Here is a 21,107-nt window from a genome sequence, read left to right as displayed (position 1 = left end):
TTCAGTTTTCCATACAAAAGACACACATTCTCATTGAACTGATAAACTACATTAATTCTTAATTCTGCCAATCTTGTGAATAACATATGACCGAATCTTTCAATAAGGCTTAATACCTATTTCAACACCTGATGTACCACCATGAACACACAAAACAACCCACGAGAGCCTTATTGCTTTTTATTGGATGAGCATACAGTCTTGTTTGTCTTGCCACAAGCAACATTGATTAGTCTATATTAGGAATTACATAGATGTATTTTACATGGATGTTCAGAACATAAGTTACCTTGATCAAAGCAACCAGATGAGTGGGGGAAAAGCAATCTTCAAATGGCAGGTGATTATGTAAAGGTCATTTCCCCCCTGTAATTTGCAGCTCAAGGCAAAGAGAGATGACACATACATGGTTATATGGAAGCAAAAAAATTGAAGGCCTATTAAGAATTTTTTCCAACATGTGAAGTAAATGGTGTAAACAATATCATCAGAAGAAAATATAAATTAATAATCCTAATAATCCTAATTAAAAAGGATCATATTTTGAGACAGTTTAATATTTCAGAGACACTCAAATAATGTTTTCTCCGGCTGTAATGTCATATAAGTATTAGTATGTGCATAAAAAGGCTGCCGCCTGGTATCTAAAATATATATTATGTATTCATATTATGCATTTATCCTCAGTCAAATCTTTTACAGCAAAGTTTTAATAGGACTTGTTTTAAAAATTCATAGACGTTCTTTTCAAATGAAGCAATTCTTGTCATTAGCAGAATGGGTGTTTTATGCAAGGCAAGTTCACAGAGCAGAGAGCAGACATTTCGGTGTCATTTAAAAATCAATGAAGACTGTGTGGCTGCAACCGTTTTGGAAGTTTGTGCCCTGCTTTGAGGTTTGCTTCTGCATGACAAAACACCCCCGCTGGAAAAATTAATTCCTCTTTCTAGACCAGAAAGTGTCTTCAGACCTTCAGTCACACGGTCTGTGGTGCAACGTGTAATGAGGATGCAAGGTCGTTTTTGATGACGAAGCCTTCAACCCACGTTCCATTAGAAAGACTGCTCGAGGTGATGATGGAAAACATCAAAACCCCGAGATGCCAATAACATCCTGATTTAATGAAAGTCACAAATACAGGATTGACTCTCCAGAGCTTTTATTTAAAGTTCAGATTTGGCAATACAAATTCATTCATTTATTTATTTTTCCAAATTAGAGGATTAGTTCATGCAAAATTGAAAAGCAAATCCCAAACCTGTATGACATTGTTTCTTCACAAAAGGAGATGTTTTAAATGTGCTGTTCACTCTTTTTTTTCCTTCCTGCAATTACAATTATGGGGGCTGGAGCTTTCAAGTTTTAAAATGATTTCAAAGAAAGCGTATGACTCACAGTCTTTATTTGAAGTCTTCTTTTAGCTTTGCGTGATGAGGAAACTTCAATTATTTGCTGAAAAAGTTCCTTGAGGTCCATTAGCCATTGTTACCAGACAACGAGTGTCAGGGAGTTAAGCTAAATCCATGAATAAATGACAGGTTTGTGAACTAAATCAACAGATTAGTTGAAAAGGAATAATACTAATTCGATCATGAATCGAATGCAGTTTTCTTCACCATTTTTAAATGATTTGTTGTCAACATAGCAAGAACAGTTGAGGTGAGTTACATTATGAAATGGCTTAAGAATACTTGTATCCTTCAAATGACAGCTAAAAACCCATCTTTCCCAAGAGTACCTTAACCCCGGTGAGTAAAACCCCTCTTTTCTCCCCCATTTTACCACACGCCAATCCAAAATGCTTTTAATTCTGAGTGTGCCTCACACAGGTGAGTGGGCTTAACAAACCACCTGTAGAAAAGAGACTAATTTATCTCATTGACACATTAAGGCCCAACCCCAGTTCTATTTTTGTACCCCTACCCCTTCCTCTTCCCCTTGGCCCTTGAAACAGAGTGTGAAGAGGAGAGGACTTCAAAAAGTACCCCTAAGAAATGGGACACCACTACAACACCTGCACATGTCAGCATATGTCATCGCAATCTCTTGCTTCATATGAGATCGACGATGGCGACTGCTGTAGTTCCAGTTGTGTTATGTTTTGGTATTTATTTTCATGAAATTACTGAAGGCATATTTCATGTTATCATAGCGATATAATGTGGCAATAAGCCATATTCATCTATAAACAGACAAAAACAACATTAACGTTATACCTGACACTGTAAAAAGCTTATTCCCAGCCACTAGACTTTTCTGACAGGGTATTTGAGTGTCATCGAGTGTCAGATGTAAAAGCATGTTGTTGAACTACTATACAGGAGTTATTATTGTGGATTAAAGATTGCAAAATTTTGTGGTTTTCATTATACCATATTTTTTAAAAAGCTTGACGGTAAAACACAAACGTGGTTATGAATGTATTAAAACATGTGCTTCATTTTTTTTTTTTTTATAAATCGTAATAATGACAAAAAAATACTAATTTGAGCATCTTTACCCCTTAACCCTTGGCATTCAAGCTAAAGAGAATTGGGACACCCCTATCCCTTCACTTCAACGCACAAAAATAGGGGTAGGGGCAAGGGGTGAGTGGTAGAACTGGTATTGGGCATAACTGACACAAACACGAAGTGTGCTTCACACAGTCGAGTGGGCTTGACAAACCACCCGTAGAAGCACTTTCTCTCTCTCTCTATATCTCTCACAAAAAACAAAAACAAACAACTCTTATGCTGTTCAGACTGCATCATTTTCAAACTAGTCACGTGAAAAATGTTTTCACACAGCATGAATACCTGGGGTAGCGTTTTGTTGCTGCTTTGTTTACACTGCAAGATGGAACGGTGACAGGGAGTTTCACACTGCATGGTTTTATAATAGGAGGACTTGCCGACAACTTTGTCCTAACTATGTCTCACAACCAAACACACAAGATAAGTGACATGGAAAAAATTCAATGTAACGTAGTATATATTTTGCTATTATCTATAATGAGAAAGAAGCCTTTAGTGAGGTAGAAAATGTATTTATTTCGCTCACCTGGCTTTAAAGAGATTTACTAATTTCTCTTAAACTTTGTTCTTTTTAGACCCGGTCGTGATATTGCTCAGATGACACCTCAAACAGACACGGTTGCTTCTGACAAATTTCCACTAGTTTTCCTTTTTTTCTTGGGTCCAAATAAACTAAAAATGAGCACTTTTAACTTCTTCCCAACCTCCCACTGATCTGTAGATACCCACAATAGTGGAGGCTGCTCTCTCATTGGCCGTAGGTGATCGCTGATATTATTTTCAATCAGAACACATTTCACGGCATGATTTGAATTGCCAAAAGGTCCAGATGTTTAACATGCCAAATATCTGTCGAGTGTCGGTGATTCTCTCAGAACACATCTTTAATAGCTCAAACTGTGTGATAGTTACTCTGCGATTTCTCCAAACCTGTCGGTAAGCCAAAATCAGGGCTAAAATCAGCATTACTCTAGCATTAAACTCTCTGAGCACAAACAAGTTCCTTTGTATAACTAGCACTTCTTGTGTGTATTATTTCTTCTTCCCTGCAGGCACAGGACATCAACATGGCGTCATATTGACGTTATATCCCTATGATGTTGGATTTTATTTGCAATTGAAAATTGGTGTGGTGTCAGATCCCAACGTCAGGCAGATGTTAATGTCTAATGTTCAAATGTTACTCTCCAACACAATCTAAAATCAAACGAATATCAACACAATTTGACATCATTATTGGACTATGAAATAACCCTGTCCTTAGATGCTGGCTAGACATTGAATTTTGGTAACCAATGAGCTAAATCTAACTTAATATTAATGTCTCATGATGTTGTGTGCCTTCTAGGTTGTTGAGTCACATAAATGCTCAACAAAAGTGTCTGCTAAATGACTACATGTAAATGTACCTGCAATACATGCATGATTCATATGTATCACTGTTATAATCATTTTACGGTGTTGTTTGTTTGTAATTTTACAGCTTGAGAGTCTCAATAGGTTAGATGGCATATTGAACTTAACAAGGATAAACATCGACTCTAAAGAATAGACTTATTGATTCAACCGCATACCTGCTGTGAACCTGTCTTCTGTCAATACATGTTACATATATGTGTCAGTGAGTTGAGTGTGTGCTTGGTGATGCAGTGTTCTGTAACAAGAATGAGCCTAATAAATCAATCTCCAGAGGATGAGAATATTATAAATCTATCCACCCTTTTTCTGAACGCGGAGGTTTTGCCTGACTCACAGCGGTATTATGCCTTTCATTTCCTGTCTCTGGAGTTTCTGGTCAAATTAGTGCGTTTTCAGAGGCAATAATGTAATCTTAAATTAGTTTAAAGGAGCACATGACTCCATAGTTTCATCACTCTTACAGTGTCGCAAGGACCCTCTTTTGTCAGTGTCTCACCCGTCAGAGTTTAATGAGTGTATAGTTGAAGCAGCTTGGGGTTTGATACACTGAAGATAGATAGGCCCATATCCAATAGGAAATGGGAATGTGATGTCAAAATGCAAGTTTTTGGTCTGTGGGATGTGCAGTTGCCATAGAAATTAAGTAGTAGTGAATATATCCTTTTTATATTATGTCATATTTACTGTGTAATAATAATAATAATAATAATAATAATAATAACAATAATAATAATGTATTTTTATTTATATAGCGCCTTTCCAGAGCTCAAGGACACTTTAAAAAAGTGTAACAAAAAGAGATAGTACAAACAGACATTGAAAGAAACAATGATCAAGTAGAGACAACATTAAGTTCACAAACACACAAGAAGTGAAACATAATAAACTGGAAAAAACAAAACAAGACCTAGGAGACAAATATGCAGAGTACAGGTTGATCAAACAAAGTTGTCAGTTTATCAAATCAGAAGTGTAACATTCAGAAAACAAGTGAGTTTTAAGTAAAGATTCAAACTTTTCCCTAAACCAATCCAATAGCTTTTCACATCAAAAGTAAGACAAAAGTGCACTGCAACCCTGCAGTTTTACCTTGATTTGACATTGTTTTTTAAATCTCTTTTGTTAAAATATTGGGGATCAAACCCAAGCACGCTTCATAAGTACCATACTGTACATTGTAGGCTACTGAGCAAACTAACCAAAAAGTTTTCATTTGGAGATGTATAGGCGCTGTACAAAAAAAAAAAAAAAACAGCATGAAAATAATCTGTTATTTGTTGATAATATGATAATAGTTTCCTGTAAAAGGGCGACACAGTGGCTCAGCGGTTAGCACTGTCACCTAACAGCAAGAAGATCACTGGTTCGAGCCTCGGCTGGGCCAGTTGGCATTTCTGTGTGGAGTTTGCTTGTTCTCCATGTGTTTGTGTGGGTTTCATACAGGTGCTCTAGGTTTCGCCCTCATTTCAAAGACATGCGATGCAGGTAAATCGAATAAACTAAATTGGCTGTATGTATAATTTTTTTCTAAGTGTGTATGGGTGTTTCTGAGTATTGGGTTGCAGATTCATTTCGTTGTGGTGACCCTTGATGAATACAGGGACTACGACGAAGGAGCATGAATGTCCCTGTAAATATCATTAGTGTGAAAAAAGAACAAAAGTAGCTGTCATCAAACTGCTCCGTGCTTTTCATTTGACCTGAAAACTGCAGTCAAACATATGTTGAAGTAAATATTTTGCAGTTTCACAAAAATGTAAGCTGAAGCATGTATTTCCAATAAGCCTGTGTTCCAGCATACAGTATAATGCTAAAAAAAGTATCCTCCATTTGAGATCTACCTATATTTTATTATCCTAAGCTATATCAGTGCCACTTTTAATGAAGAAAACTGAATTTTTTATGGAATAAATGTTTGCAGTATCTCATATATGTGTCTGTATTTGTGTCTGTGTGAGTGAGAGAGTGAAGAGATTTCAATTTTATATGGTTTATTCTGAGAATACAAGTATACTTTTCAAAAACTGTTAATAATCAGGTCAGGTTGTCTCTGCTGTGATTTGTGTTGGTTTACATTGTATTCTCCAATCAGTGTCTCCTAAGTTGGTGACTTCTAAATGTATCGCAACCCTGATGAAGATTCTCACATGCATCGCAAACAGTGAAGTTTGACAATTTCAACTCAATTTTGGACTGATCTGTCTCACATAAGGTATTGTGGTGCTTTGTAAATTACAATGGGCATCAGGAGAGAGGAATCAAATCAGGAACTTTGTTTAGTCCTGCACAACAGAACACGAAGTAAGCTCTTTATCCTCAACTTTCAGAGATGACAGTTCTCTTTGGAGCATTCAGTGACCAAACTTATCTTCTCACAGCCTAATTTTCATTTACATCAAAAGTTAAATGAGGCAGTACTCTGAATAAGGTCTACAGCCAGGATATTGTTTAAAAGTTCATCTTTTGTGCAACACAGAAATAACAAGTGCAAATGAGTTGGAAGAGGGTGTGTAAATGACACAATTGTCCTTTAAATAGATTCAGGCTATCATCCAAAAAAAAAAAAAAAAAAAAAAGTAAATGTTCGCACTAGGGGGCACTATTGATGCACCCAGTATTACAGATCATCCCCTCTCTACTAGGGGGAACCACCCCTTTTCATCTCCTACTAAGCTTTAATATCTTATTTGATAATGTGTGAGTGTTAATTTGAGAAAGACACACACAGCCGCTCTATCCTCTGCAGGTTTGATGATGACATCAATCTTTACGCACTATTTATATTCAGTACTTTCACGCCAGTCATTCTGATGAAACATTTCCTGTTAAACAATATCATTGTGACTGCTTGCTTCCAGCATAGTGTATGTGGGTCTTTATTTTATGAAGTTGTTCACTGACTGTTTTAGTCTGCTAAATAACACCAGTGCTCCTTAAGGCAACATCTAAATATGTTGCCATCTTTGTGTGCAATAAAATGAGTTCACTCATCCCAGATTGTGCACCAACCTCTGTATAATAGGCCAGTGACCCACTTCTCACCCTGTTCTAATGGCAAACCATTTCTCTTTTGTTGTCATGCTCACTTCATAAGAGAAAAAAGACCTCATGAATGCTCTCTGCCCCAAGTGCCTTAGCTCAGAGAGAAGCGGTTGACATGTCGTCACCATAGTAAAGAACTCCCAGCAACAACAAAGCTATCATGGCTTGCGCAGATATCCCTAGTGACTTTGAGAGATACCGTCGTGGAGCAAAAAACATGCCTTTTTTTCAGGCCGAGCAAGGCGTTGGTGCTTGGCGTGTGTCTGTTTCTGCGATAACAAGACATAAAAATATAATAAAACAAACGGAAGAGGTTCTCACGCCATTTCTGAGAGCTCCATCCTTTGATGAGGATGTCACGCTCAAGGTTTCAAACGATTGTGTCAGCTACAAGAGCCTCGGTGCTTCCTGCGGTGTCGCTCAGAAGTGATGTGAACTCATCTAGTTTGACAGGAGCTTTTCATTGATGCCGTTGCATCCCTTGATGTGAAGAAATTAATAATTTAGGCTTAGTCAAGTCCGGGATTCATCTTATTGGCCAAGATTAGCTTTTCAAGAGCAGTGGTATTTATTCCAGCACATTTACAGCTTGTATCTTTGTTTTGCTGTAGGTTATCACTTGTCTTGCATGAGCTGCCAGTCTGGGAATCAGTGGTGGGGTCTTTTCTCAGTCACTCTTTCTGCAAACTACCAGAGCTGGAATCATTTTTACTAAAGAACAAATATCTGTACATTATCAGATTTTTATTTTAGGAAACTTTTACTTTACTTCTTTTTAAAACAAAACAATGTACTTTACATAAATATGGGCTATTAGAGCTAAAAAGTTTAATGGCTGAGAGAGCTAAACATGCTGCCATTTAAGAAAACACATGCAATTACAAAAAATGACAGCAAGTTATGAAAAGATCTTCATCCATTTGACAGCACACATGCTGCAAATTCTCGCAATGCAAACATTTTACAAAAATGAGATGCATTTTCTCACAACACTTGCAAAAACATTGGAACACAACCAAAATGTTTCAAGGGAACCCAAAAATGTGAAGCACACTACTGTGCCGTGACTATTGCTCAGTCAAGTCATAGGTATTCTTTGAAAGAAGAGTTTATTGTTTGTTTATTTTAACATCCTGATTTCCTTGTCTCTAGTATTTTATTGGCCTAAATAACCATTACCTAAATAACTGGGTCAGTCACGTTTTAGAGTCGTTTTGAAATTTTTTTGTTGTGTACCATGCTATTTGAAAGTGTTGTGAGAATATGCAGTGCCTTTTCCTAAATTGTTTGTGTTGTGAGAAAATGCAGGCTTTTTATTAATTTTTTTGCATTGTGAGAAAATGCAGAGCGTTTAAAAATAATGTTTGCACTGTGAGGATTTGCAGCACGGATAAAAATCTTTTCTTAATTTGCTGCCGTTTTTTGTAATTGCAGGTGTTTTCTTAAATTGCAGCACGTTGCGCTCTCTTGGTCACCATAATTTAAGACAAAATTGTTCGCCCTCCTGTGAATTTTTTAAAAAAAAATTATTTGTAAGTTTAAGTATAATTTAAGTTTCATTCATTCATTCATTTTCTTTTCAGCTTAGTTATTTTATTAATCTGGGGTCGCCACAGCGGAATGAACCACCAACTTATCCAGCAAATGTTTTTTACGCAGCGGATGCCCTTACAGCCGCAATCCATTGCTGGTGGTTGTGCATCCACACAAACTCATTCACACTCATACACTATGGACAATTTTAGCCTACCCAATTCACCTGTAGCGCATGTCTTTGGACTGTGGGGGCAACCGGAGTACCCGGAGGAAGCAAACTCCACACAAAAATGCCAACTGACCCAGCCGAGGCTCGAACCAGCGACCTTCTTGCTGTGAGGCGACAGCACTACCTACTGCGCCACTGCGTCGCCTATAATATGAGTTTTTCCTATAATATTTTTTCTTCTGGAGAAAGTCTTATTTGTTTTACTTTGGCTAGAATAAAAGGTGTTTTATTTCTTTAAAACCATTTTAAGGTCAGTATTAGTAGCCCACTCAAGCAATATTTTACTACAGAACAAACCACTGTTTTACAATGACTTGCTTAAATACCCTAACTTGCCCAATTAACCTAATTTAACCTTTAAATGCCACTTTAAGCTGAATACCAGTGTCCTGAAAAATATCTGTAAAATATTATGTACTGTTATCATGGCAAGAATAAAGTAAATCAGAAATAAGAAATTAAAACTATTATATTTTGAAATGTGTTGAAAAAAAAACAACAACTTCTCTATGTTAAGCTAAAAAAATACAGGGGGGCTAAGAAAGAAATCTGACTTTAACTGTATTGTGAACCGAATGGCTAAATTGGTTAACAAATTGCACAAATACTTCGTGAGTTGGACAGATTCGAATGCTCATGCATAGAAGTCAACAACTCACAAAGCAAGACTGCAGTAAACCATTGACTGAATTTACAAACTGATTCAAAATGAGTGAAAAAGCAAGAGATCCTCTCAACTTTTGTGCCGGCGACTAATGCTGTGCAATGTAAGTTACTGATGCTGTAAATTAAAATGATTTAGGTCATAACTATTAGTTGTTTGTGAAGTAAATCTGCTGTAAGCTGTTTAAAAGCCAACTGTATGAAATGTTTGAAATGTGGCCATGCCCATATTTTGTATTTCTGTTTGAACAGGCTTTATTAAAAAACTGAACAATCATTTCAAATGAGCACAAATTAAAGCATTTTTGTGCACTACAAAAAAAAAAAAAAAAAAAAAAAAAAATAGATATAATTTGTTATTTTCATTTGTTTGCACACTTTAATTATTGTGTATGGGAAGTTTAATAATAAAATGATACATTTTCTTGCAAAAACATTCAACATTTATCAATAATTACACTAAATAATTAAGTGCCTTTGTACTTTTCATCTTTACTATTTAAAGTAAAGATGAAAAGAAGGACTTGCATGCTACCCATCCTAAATAGCCTTTAAAATTAGAATTAGCATGTTACAAATTGTTGTAGATAATTATCTCATTCTCGGTAGCCACGTCTGTATTGCAGGCTGTTTTTAGAACGAAACTCCCACGAATAGGGAGGGACCACTGTATGATTATTTGGCATGTGTGTATTTCAGAGTACATCACACTGTGTTGGTGTCAGGCATGAACAGCATTAGAGCAGAGCTCATTAATATTTATGACCCTTCCAAATAAGGTAAAAACAGAGCATTTGATCCCATGGGGCAATTCTTAGGGTTGTAAAAGTACATATAAAACTATTTGTAGAAAATTTTTGCTTCTACCCAAACCACATAGTTTTTATGTAAAGAGAAAAATGTAAACATATCTGTGCATTCAAAGGCACTTTTAATTTGAAGTGCACAATGCATGTTGAAAGAGGATTTGATTAGAATTACAGAAGTAATTTTTTTTTTAAACGCAGTCAATGGAGTGGATATGTGAGACAGATGACAGTGTGAACAACAACGTAAACTTTTCTAAAGATAAGTTTGGTCATTAACTTTCAAATACATCATTATGCAAACACATGAGCGGATTTCTCTGTATAAATAGCGGACAATAGCAGATCAACATTCAACACCATTTCACTCCAATATGAAATCAAATAGAAAATGTGGAGGATGTTTACTGTGACAAGATAATAGACAGAGCAGTTTAATTAGTGACAAGGTTCATGTAGCTTAGTAACAGAGCAGCCTGTTTAAGATGCAAATATGACAAAGTATGTTCCAAAGCTTGCCATCTTTTTCTTTACAAAAATGTGCAATCTTTAAAGTTGCAAAATAAGAAGGGTAATTGGAACACAACAGGATTCATTCAGGAACAAAACAAGTAAAGGACTGGATGTGAATAATATGCAACATTGGCTCATTCTGAGAATGTAGCCCTATATACATTTCTGGAGATTGCAAACTATGTAGCCAGAGCTACGTATGGCTGCATTTAATTTTTAAAACGAATGCTATACACAGCAAATTCATCAGAGTTAAATTCTCGGTGTTGAAGCATTTGAGAGTAAAGTGTTGACGTTAAAGAGATAGATTTTGATAAATGAATATAATTAGAGTTAGAATTGTTTTTATTCAGTGCGAAATCAAGGAGTTATCTTTTCAACACTTGGTGGTGTTATTTCCAACATCCGGGAATTCATGCAGCCCCAGTCACTGAAGAATTTTCCAGACGCCATTTTCCATCTGAGGTTTAGAACAGCAACTGGTGAGTCAAACTACCTAAATGTTGGTATTTTACTGACTTTCTTTAAGGAAATACAGTTGTAAACATGTTGTTAAGTTAATAACTTTAGAATGTAGTGACAATTTTAAACTTCTGCGGTTCATTCATGGTCGTTTGTGTATCTAGCTTAACTGCATTACTATTGAGTTCTTTTCAAGAATGTTTTTAATAATGCTCACGCATACATAATGCATAAAAACATCAAATGTACATGTTCAACACATTTCTGTCACGCTTAATGCCATTTTGTGCGTTGTTACCCATCTGTAAAATAAAATCGACACTTCTCCTTTAATTCCAAGCAAACTAGCGAGGGAATCCCCGGAGCCGCCTAACATTAGCCTACTCTGCCCGGATGCTAACGGCAACACAGGACGGTTTCCATAAGCTCTGGAGAGTTTCTAAAACATATCTGGTGAGTAAATGAACATATGCTTACTTGTAAAAGGCTTCCTGACTGAAACAAATGATTGTTTGTTATTCGTGTACGTTAATTTGGTTATTTTAAACACCGCGGCCCTTTTAAACTGGTTCATTCGTGGCCGTCCATATACCGTTAGTCCATAACTTAGACTCGTGTGATAACGTACGCTTGAATTATATTAAGTGTTGACAACCATTAAAGTCGGAATGTTAACATTAATGTCCTTAAATGACCGCGTTTGCACTTTATCAGACATTTAACGTTACAGAAGTCTCCCGGAAGTTGCGGGACTAACGTTAACGTTATCCCGCAAATGCACAGAGACTCCCAGATGCCCAAGTAGATGCCCGCAAATGAATGATCATCTCCCGGAAATCGCGCGTCTCCCGCCCGGTCATTAAACACTTTGCACGCCCCTCTCCACCGCATCCCTCCCAGCTCTTCAGGTACGTCGCGCGCAAGTCACCCCCACCGCTCTTCAGGTACGTCGCGCGCAGCTCATCCCATTGCTCTTCAGGTACTTATCTCTCCCGCTACCTCCCGCAAATCAACTCTGTATCCCCCGAAAATGACTTTTCTCAACTAGGGATGTCTGACGTTAGTAAGTTAGGCTATTTCTGTTGTCAGGAACATCTTAGTCAAGCTTTTTCTCCCGCATGATATTGTGCTTAAAACTATAGGCTAAACTTAGCATGTACTGTACACAACATTTCTGTTTTATTAGTGCGTTGTAAACAGCCACCTGTCTGTAAAATTAATCAACTGATTCATATTTGAGCAGCCTAATGATGATACAGGTTTGATTTGTAGATTTATTATCAATAATCAACATCTGAATCAAAAGATATCTGAAAAGTGTGAGGCATACTTTGTGATATTCATCTCTCTTTTTTTATCTGAAGGTTATGCATATGTGTTTGATACTAATGTGTTGTTGTTTTTTAACAGCCACAGTTCTCTGTACAATAACACAAGACCCTGTGACAGTGGCTGATTAGAGACGGATGGTGTATTTCCAGAGTTGGTGAAATGACCAAGCACACCTTCTTGGTCATATGTGGTGATAATAATGAAGGTATGTTTGATAAAGTTCTGTATTTGTTTCACAATAAGCTGAGAGGGTATTAGAGCATTAGAGAATAACAAATGACATGAAGGTGATAAGTTTTGTATTGTGGGTGAACTGTTACTTAAATAATGTTTTGCTCTTTGCTTTGCACCTTTTCTCTTCTGCTTATCCTAAAATTTTAGATTATATTTGGACCTGAAACATCTGCTAGACTCCAGTAAAGGTGGCCTCAATACTGGACCTGAAAGGGCCTAACAAGTTGAATCTGGTAAAGAAACACGCACACACACACACACACGCACGCACACGCTTACAGAAAACTGTAAGTTTATGAATATTTTTTACACTGTGGCCAATATTTTGGGGAAGTCAGCATCACTAAATGATATAAAAGATTTTAAGCTCCTCTAAATTTTGCTCCAAGTGTTGTGTTAAATTCAGGATTCTGGACAGACAGCTGCCTGTTTTTCCAGTTCTAGTCATAGTGGTTAACCTAATTGTTTTTGGAGATCCAACAGTGATGTATGTGTTTTTTCTACTTTTCCATATCCTGTCACCTCAACCAGCTGGGAGAGTCAAGTTGTGGATCATCATGAAGATTTTCAAAAGGTGAGTTTAGATTTCTTGAATGTTTTATTTACTTTAAATGTTCTTTTAAATATATCATAGAATTTGATTGCAATTTGTTTTTAAACATTTTTCTTAGTCATGCTGGAGTCTTGAAGAGTTCTTAGATGAGCATCACCCTATATCCGTGCATCAGGAACCACCAGACGAGCGATCAGCAGCTACTACATCGTCATGGATAAAAAGGTCATCCTGTGGCTGGGAAGCACTTCATTCACAGGACATGCTTGATGAGATTTCCTAGCTCCAGTTTGTTTTCACACAAGTTTACAGCATTTATATCTTCATTTAAACTGCTGTGTTTGATATGGAGGACCAAGGAAACACCAGAAGTGAAAGATTTGCACGCCAAGTTGTTTAAAATGTAATTTCAGAAGAAAACTATGCGTTCAGAAGAAAACTATGAGTGACGCTATATTGAACTTTCAAATTGCTCTGATGAAACATAAAGTTTGGACATCATATTTTGTTGATACTGTCTGTACTAATAAAACATTTAAAGCATATTTGACATTGTTGCATTTTAAAAACTGAATGAATTGTTGAAGTTGTGAATGTTTTCAAATAAAATGTTTTTTATTTTGTAATTTACAGTCTATTTGACCTTTTTACCATATTTACACTCAAGAGAGTTGAATAAAATAATATATTACACCAGGTGGTGTTAAATATAGTTACATTTTTTAACTCTGCCCTGAGTTAAAATTAACCCTTACTTCGGTGTCAATGTGCCAACCCTTTTGAAAGTGTTGATTTAAGTCTGTTTTGAGTGGACCCCATGAGACACTTTCAAAGTGTTGAAATTAACACCCATAGAGTTGTTTTGGGTCCCCACATTTTGCTGTGTAGGGTGGTATTATGCCGCTCCTTTTCACGCTTACCAGCTGACCGATTACCTCCACGTTGACACCTTTTCCGCTGTTACCAGTTTGTCCGGTAGCTCGACATGTACGCAGGTGGACTTGAGACGCAGAGAGGAGTTGACCGCAACAACTACAGTTTGAGTCCGGTGAACAGCGTTGGGTAAGTTACTTTAAAAAAGTTATATTACAAATTACAGATTATTACAGGGAAAATTGTAATCTGTTTACATTACTAATTACTTAAGGTAAACGGTAATTAGATTACTAATTACTTACGGATAATATATACCTATAAAAATACCAAATAAACTGCAGCTCTTTCAGAAATTTAATAATCACTAAAAACATTACAATGGTTTGATCACAGCAGCTTGGCATATTCAAAAGACTTAAAAAAGTTTGTTTAAAACCTAAAATTCTCTCATCATTCACTTTCACAATACATCTTTTTTTAACACAAAAGAAAAAAACTGGATAACTGTAACCATTGACATCTGTAGTATGAAAAGGCACTGCAGTGTTTGGGTGTTCTGTGTTCTGTGTCTGAGGTAATTATTCCATCAAATGTGTCACATGACTTGCAGTTTTCAACTAGGTGCGCTTGGGAAAGGCAAGTGCACGCAATATGGGCTTCCTATATACTGTGTGCACGTGTGTAATATGCGCTCCCAATAAATGCAGGCGTGCAATATGTTCTCCCCGTATGCATGACACGATATGTGAACGGTCCCATAAGCAGCTATGCTTCTCTTCACAATCAGAAGATACCTTCACTCTCGATCCTGCACAAACAATTTTATTGTCATAGCATTGTCATAGAATGCTTTCTATTCAAGTGCTTGAACAAGTTGCTGGTCGAGTTAAAAGCAGTTCAGTTTACATCAATTTAAAATGTAATTCATTGCATTACTGCGTTCCCCAAATATGTAATTAAAATGCAGTAACGCAATACTGTGGAACACGTTACACCCAACTTAGAATAAAAGATTCTAGAAAGGAGGTAAGACAAAAACCAAAGGCAAAAAAATTAAATAAAGAAGTAACATAACAGGGTGAGAATGTGGTAAAACCTGAAAACATGTTCAAATCAGACCAGGGCATTTCTTTTTCTGGATTGCGTGTAAAAACACAGATGGTTCGGTTTAGGGAAGGGATGGGTCGGGGGGTTGGTTGGTTGGTCAGTCAGTAAGTCAACAGCTGCCTCTTGTGGATTTACATGAGAACAGCAGAAGTAAATGGCACTCGCAAGAGAAATTTGAGATCTCAAAAAGCATACATGTTGGCCTCTGGCGGATTCGCAGAAAAAAAACGCAAAATTTCGTACAGAGGTACATAATCAGAATTAACCTGGATTTAAAATATGAATATTTCTTATCTAAATAAGGGTGACCAAGTTTTGCAAAGTGGACAGTCATGAAGGATGAAATTTGTAATAAAGTCCTGCTGTAAGTTTGAATACTGAAGATCTTTCTTGAGGTAAATGTACCTTATGTTAAATGTAGTTTATAATACCTTTTAATGACATCATTCCATGGCTGAAAAGCTGAGTCTTTAATTATACCATTATAACATTGAATTATTAATTATAACATTTTAATATGTTTTCATCTCTTTCATATCCATCATTCATGTTTTTATTTGTTATACCTATTTTGAATTGCTTTAACATCTAACGTTTTTCATAGTAAGTCAAAAAAATGAGCTAAAACAGAACTTTCCTGGAAAAGCAGAACATCTAGTCATCCTCTTACTATAGGCAATGAATTCCCATTATTCATAAAAGCCAGATGACCTACTTCTTGTTAGATTCTTAAATGTGCATTCAATGTAATATCCCATTTGGCCTTGGAAAGGGATTTGTGAATGATAGAAAAGCAAAGCAAGCTACTATATACTATACTGTAGGGCAGTATAAAAATGACAAATGACTAGTATGCCTGGATTAAGACTACTGTATATAAAGCATAACACTTTACAATAAGGTTGTATTACGTAATGTTAGCTAATGCAGTTTTGAACCTGAACAAACAATGAACAATACATTTATTGCAGTATTTGTTCATGCTAGTTACTGTTAGTTTATATACAGTAAACAGTTGTTCATTGTTAGTTCATGCTAACTCAGTGCGTTAATTAATGTAAACAAGCATGCATTTGGATGTTAATAATGCATTAGTTAATGTTGAACGATGATTAATAAATGCTGTACAAGTATTGTTCATCATTAGACCATGTTAGTAAATACATAAACTGATGAAGCCTTATTGTGAAGTGTGACCAGCATAATGTTTTAATGGTTGACTATTCAGAGGCACTGTTTACACCTGGAATTAATATGTCATCAATCCACAAATCACAAATGAACAACCCAACAAACACATCTACGTTATAGCTATGTCTGTAGAATATTGTAATTTTTTTAAGGCAACGTCGTCACTTACGTGTTACGTTTCAGTGAGAGTCAGAGAAGATCCAATAGCAAGTGTACAAGTTTATTGTGAAGACAAATACAAATAGTGTCAGGCTAGACGGACGCAGGACGCAGGGCAGGAAACAGAACGGGGAAAACCAGATCCAGATTACTCCGCAGGGCCTGAGCACAGACACACAAACATGAGTGATAACAACGAACTGACACAGACCCACAAAAGCGTCGCCCAGATATAGGCACCATGATGAGCCTCAGCTGGCGAACTAATCAGACCCACTGAATGACGTCATAACACGTGAGCCTAACAAATCCACATGGACAACCAAAACAAAACAAACCCACGTGATCAACATACACTCCGGAGAAGCGCACAAACCTGCAACCGTGACATTACCTCCTCTCCTACGAGCACCTCCTGGTGCTTCCAGAAGAGCTTACCTGGCGATTGTAATCATCGATAAGAGAGTGATCCAATATGTCCTTTGCAGGAACCCAACTCCTCTCCTCCGCACCATAACCTTCCCAGTCCACCAAGTACTGAAATCCTCGTCCCCTCCGTCTCGAGTCCAGAATGCGCTTAACCGAATAAACGGTCTCCCCATCTACGAGACGCGGCGGGGGGGGGAACCGGAGTGGGCGGGTTAATGGCCGTATGAAAAACGGGCTTTAATTTGGAAACATGAAACACGGGATGTATTCTCCTGTACGCTGGAGGAAGTTTGAGGCGGACTGCCACCGGACTAATGATCTTGATTACAGTGAATGGGCCAATAAATTTAGGTGCAAGTTTATTACATACGGAACGCAAGGGAATATTCTTAGTTGAAAGCCACACTTTTTGACCGACGACGTAAACGGGAGGCTTCGACCGGTGGCGATCGGCTTTAGCCTTGGTGCGCGCACCCACTTGGAGGAGGGTCTGTCTGGCTCTGCTCCAAGTGCGTCGGCACCTCTGGACAAAGGCGTGGGCAGAGGGGACCGCGATTTCGGATTCCAGACTGGGAAAAGCTGGTGGCTGGTATCCTAAACTACACTGAAACGGAGAGAGGCCCGTAGCCGACACTGGTAATGAATTGTGTGCGTACTCCACCCATGGGAGCTGCTGACTCCAAGAGGCGGGATTTTGGGAAACCAAACAACGTAACATACGCTCGAGATCTTGATTGGCCCTCTCTGTTTGTCCGTTACTCTGAGGATGGAAACCAGAAGAAAGGCTTACAGTCGCTCCCAATAAATGACAGAATTCTCTCCAAAATTTAGAGACAAACTGGGGTCCCCTGTCAGAAACCACGTCCGTCGGGAGGCCATGAATGCGAAAGACGTGATTAATGACAGCATCCGCTGTCTCTCTGGCTGAGGGTAATTTGGGCAGAGGAATGAAATGAGTAGCCTTCGAGAACCGGTCCACAACGGTCAAAACAGCCGTATTGCCACCAGATGGCGGGAGACCAGTGACGAAATCTAGCGAAATGTGCGACCAGGGTCTCGAAGGCACTGACAGCGGCTGAAGGAGTCCAGCAGGGGGGCGATTAGAAGTCTTAGAAACAGCACAAACAGAACAGGCCAAAACAAACTCGCGTATGTCCCGTGCCATAGCTGGCCACCAAAACCGCTGTTTAACCAAAAATAATGTACGACTCACCCCAGGATGACAAGCCACTTTGGAGGAATGTCCCCACCGAATGACGTCAGACCGAATCTCCTCCGGCACAAACAAACGACTGGGTGGGCATCCGACCGGGGGCGTTACCCCATCCAGGGCTGTGCGGACCCTGCTCTCGATCTCCCATGTTACTGCAGAAATACAAATCCTCTGGGGAACGATGGGCTCAAGAGACGTATTGCGCTCGGAAGAATCAAAAAGACGGGATAACGCGTCGGGTTTGATGTTTTTAGAACCCGGTCGATATGAGATGGTAAAGTCAAAACGTCCGAAAAATAATGCCCACCGAGCCTGCCTGGAGTTAAGTCGTTTGGCGGACCTGATGTATTCGAGGTTCTTATGATCGGTCCAAACGATAAAGGGAACCCCCGAACCCTCCAACCAATGACGCCACTCCTCCAAAGCGAGTTTGACAGCCAACAACTCCCTATTACCAATGTCGTAATTTCGTTCAGCGGGAGATAATCGGTGAGAGAAAAACGCGCACGGATGTATTCTGTCATCCGAGGCTGCGCGCTGGGACAGGATCGCGCCCACGCCCACCTCTGACGCGTCAACCTCCACCACGAACTGCCGGGCTGGATCAGGTGTCACCAGAATAGGAGCTGAAACGAAGCGGCTCTTTAGTTTAGTGAATGCAACCTGTGCTGCACTCGACCACCTGAAGGGCGTCTTGGCGGAGGTTAAGGACGTCAGAGGGGCGGCGAGCTGGCTGAAATTGCGAATAAAACGCCGGTAAAAATTAGCGAAGCCCAGAAATCTCTGCAGGGCCTTACGAGACTCGGGGATTGGCCAATTCACCACAGCCTGAACTTTCTCTGGATCCATGCGCACCCCCTCGACTGACACAATGTGTCCTAGAAAGGGAACAGACTGTGCATGGAACACGCATTTCTCCGCCTTGACAAAAAGCCCATTCTCTAGCAGCCGCTGAAGCACTCGCCTGACGTGCTGCACATGTTCCTGGAGAGAACGAGAAAAAATCAGAATGTCATCCAGGTAGACATAAATAAACTGATCTATCATGTCTCGCAACACGTCATTTACGAGTGCTTGGAAAACCGCAGGAGCATTAGAAAGCCCGAACGGAAGAACACAATATTCAAAATGCCCCCTGGGGGTCAAAAACGCGGTTTTCCACTCATGACCCTGCTTCATGCGAACCAAATGATATGCGTTACGGAGATCTAATTTCGTGAAAAACGAAGCCCCTTGCAGACGCTCGAACGCTGAAGACATCAGCGGCAAAGGATACGTATTCTTCACCGTGATGCTGTTCAGCCCTCGATAGTCTATACAAGGTCTAAGAGACCCATCCTTCTTTTTCACGAAAAAGAACCCCGCCCCCGCCGGAGAAGAAGAGGGTCGTATGATCTTGGCCGCTAGAGAATCAGAAATATATTTCTCCATGGCCTCCCTCTCAGGAATGGAAAGAGAGTATAACTTGCCTTTAGGCGGAGAGGTACCTGGCAATAAATCTATTGCACAGTCATAGGGACGATGAGGAGGCAAAGAAGCAGCTCGAGACTTACTGAACACTCTCTTCAGGTCGAGGTACTCACTGGGCACGTTTGACAGGTCCATGCGCTCCTCCTGAAACACAGAACAAGAAACAGCAGAACGAGCAGACGAAAGACAAGACTCATGACATTTCTCACTCCACGAAAATATGGAATTAAGACCCCAATTAATGTGAGGTTTATGAAGAATTAACCATGGATGTCCTAAAACCACCGGTGAGTTGGAACAGTCTGTTAAAAAAAATGAAATGTGTTCAACATGATTTCCAGACGTGATAAGTTTTATGGGTTTGGTGGAGTGAGTGATGGTGGGAAGGGAAAGCCCACTGAGGGCGCGTACTGCAATGGGTTGTGACAGTGCGATAACCGGAAGTTTAGAACTGAAAGCGAAACTGGAGTCAATGAAATTTCCCTCCGCCCCGGAATCGACGAGGGCATGGGTGTCACGACTTCCGGAACCCCATGATACAGTGACGGGCAATAAAGTGGCAGCCGTAGAGGATTTTTCCAAATTAATTTCACCCATCAGTAACCCCTTACCTACTGATGGGTGTCGTCTTTTACGGGACAGGAAGCCACCCGATGACCCGCCCCTCCGCAGTAGAGGCAGAGTCCCTCCGTTCTCCGTCGGCGCTTTTCTTGCACGGACAAACGGGATCTCCCCAGCTGCATGGGTTCCGGGTCAGCGCTTACCGCTTCCGGTGTCGCAGTTAATGCCGGAAAGTCAGGAACGGGATCCGAAAATCTACTCTGCTGCAGGCGAGTCTCACGTCGAAGCAGTCTGGTGTCCACACGGATGGCCAAATCCACCAGCTCGTCCAGAGTCTTCGGAAGATCTAAGGAATAGATCGCATCTTGCAGACGATCAGACAATCCGTGCAGGAACATGTCCCACTGGGCCTCCGCATTCCAGCCGCATTCAGCGGCTAGTGTTCGGAACTCAATCGAGTACTCCGCTACGCTCCGATTCCCCTGGCGGAGTTCAGCGAGGACTCGGGCGGCCTCTCTCCCGGAAGCGGCTCGATCAAAGACCTTCTTAAGTTCTTTTGAGAACAGGTCAAACGTAGAGCAGCATGGTAGCTTTTGTTCCCAAGCTGTAGTTCCCCACTGAGCCGCCTTTCCCGAAAGGAGGGTGATGACAAATGCCACCTTAGATTGTTCAGAGGAAAATAATGACGGCTGCAGTGAGATGTAAAGGGAACACTTAGACAGGAAGGATCGGCACAAGAGAGGCTCTCCAGAATAGCTGGTCGGAGGTGGAAGACGCGGCTCAACAGAGCGACCAG

General features: G+C 39.5%; 1 protein-coding gene and 1 long non-coding RNA gene across 2 annotated transcripts in view; one reads left to right on the top strand and one right to left on the bottom strand.

Moving 5' to 3' along the window:
• Positions 1–21,107, bottom strand: part of negr1 (neuronal growth regulator 1) — a 349,508-nt gene that overhangs the window by 7,503 nt on the left and 320,898 nt on the right. The gene's annotated exons all lie outside the window — the stretch shown is intronic.
• LOC137495990 (uncharacterized) lies at positions 11,154–13,931 on the top strand. The gene is made up of 6 exons (XR_011016023.2): positions 11,154–11,206; positions 11,527–11,639; positions 12,597–12,723; positions 12,900–12,985; positions 13,284–13,326; positions 13,424–13,931. It is a non-coding gene; the product is annotated as an uncharacterized lncRNA (long non-coding RNA).

The sequence above is a fragment of the Danio rerio genome, chromosome 6, assembly GCF_049306965.1.
Source record: "Danio rerio strain Tuebingen ecotype United States chromosome 6, GRCz12tu, whole genome shotgun sequence".
NCBI classification, from domain to species: domain Eukaryota; kingdom Metazoa; phylum Chordata; class Actinopteri; order Cypriniformes; family Danionidae; genus Danio; species Danio rerio.
This window is presented reverse-complemented; position numbering and strand designations above follow the sequence as displayed.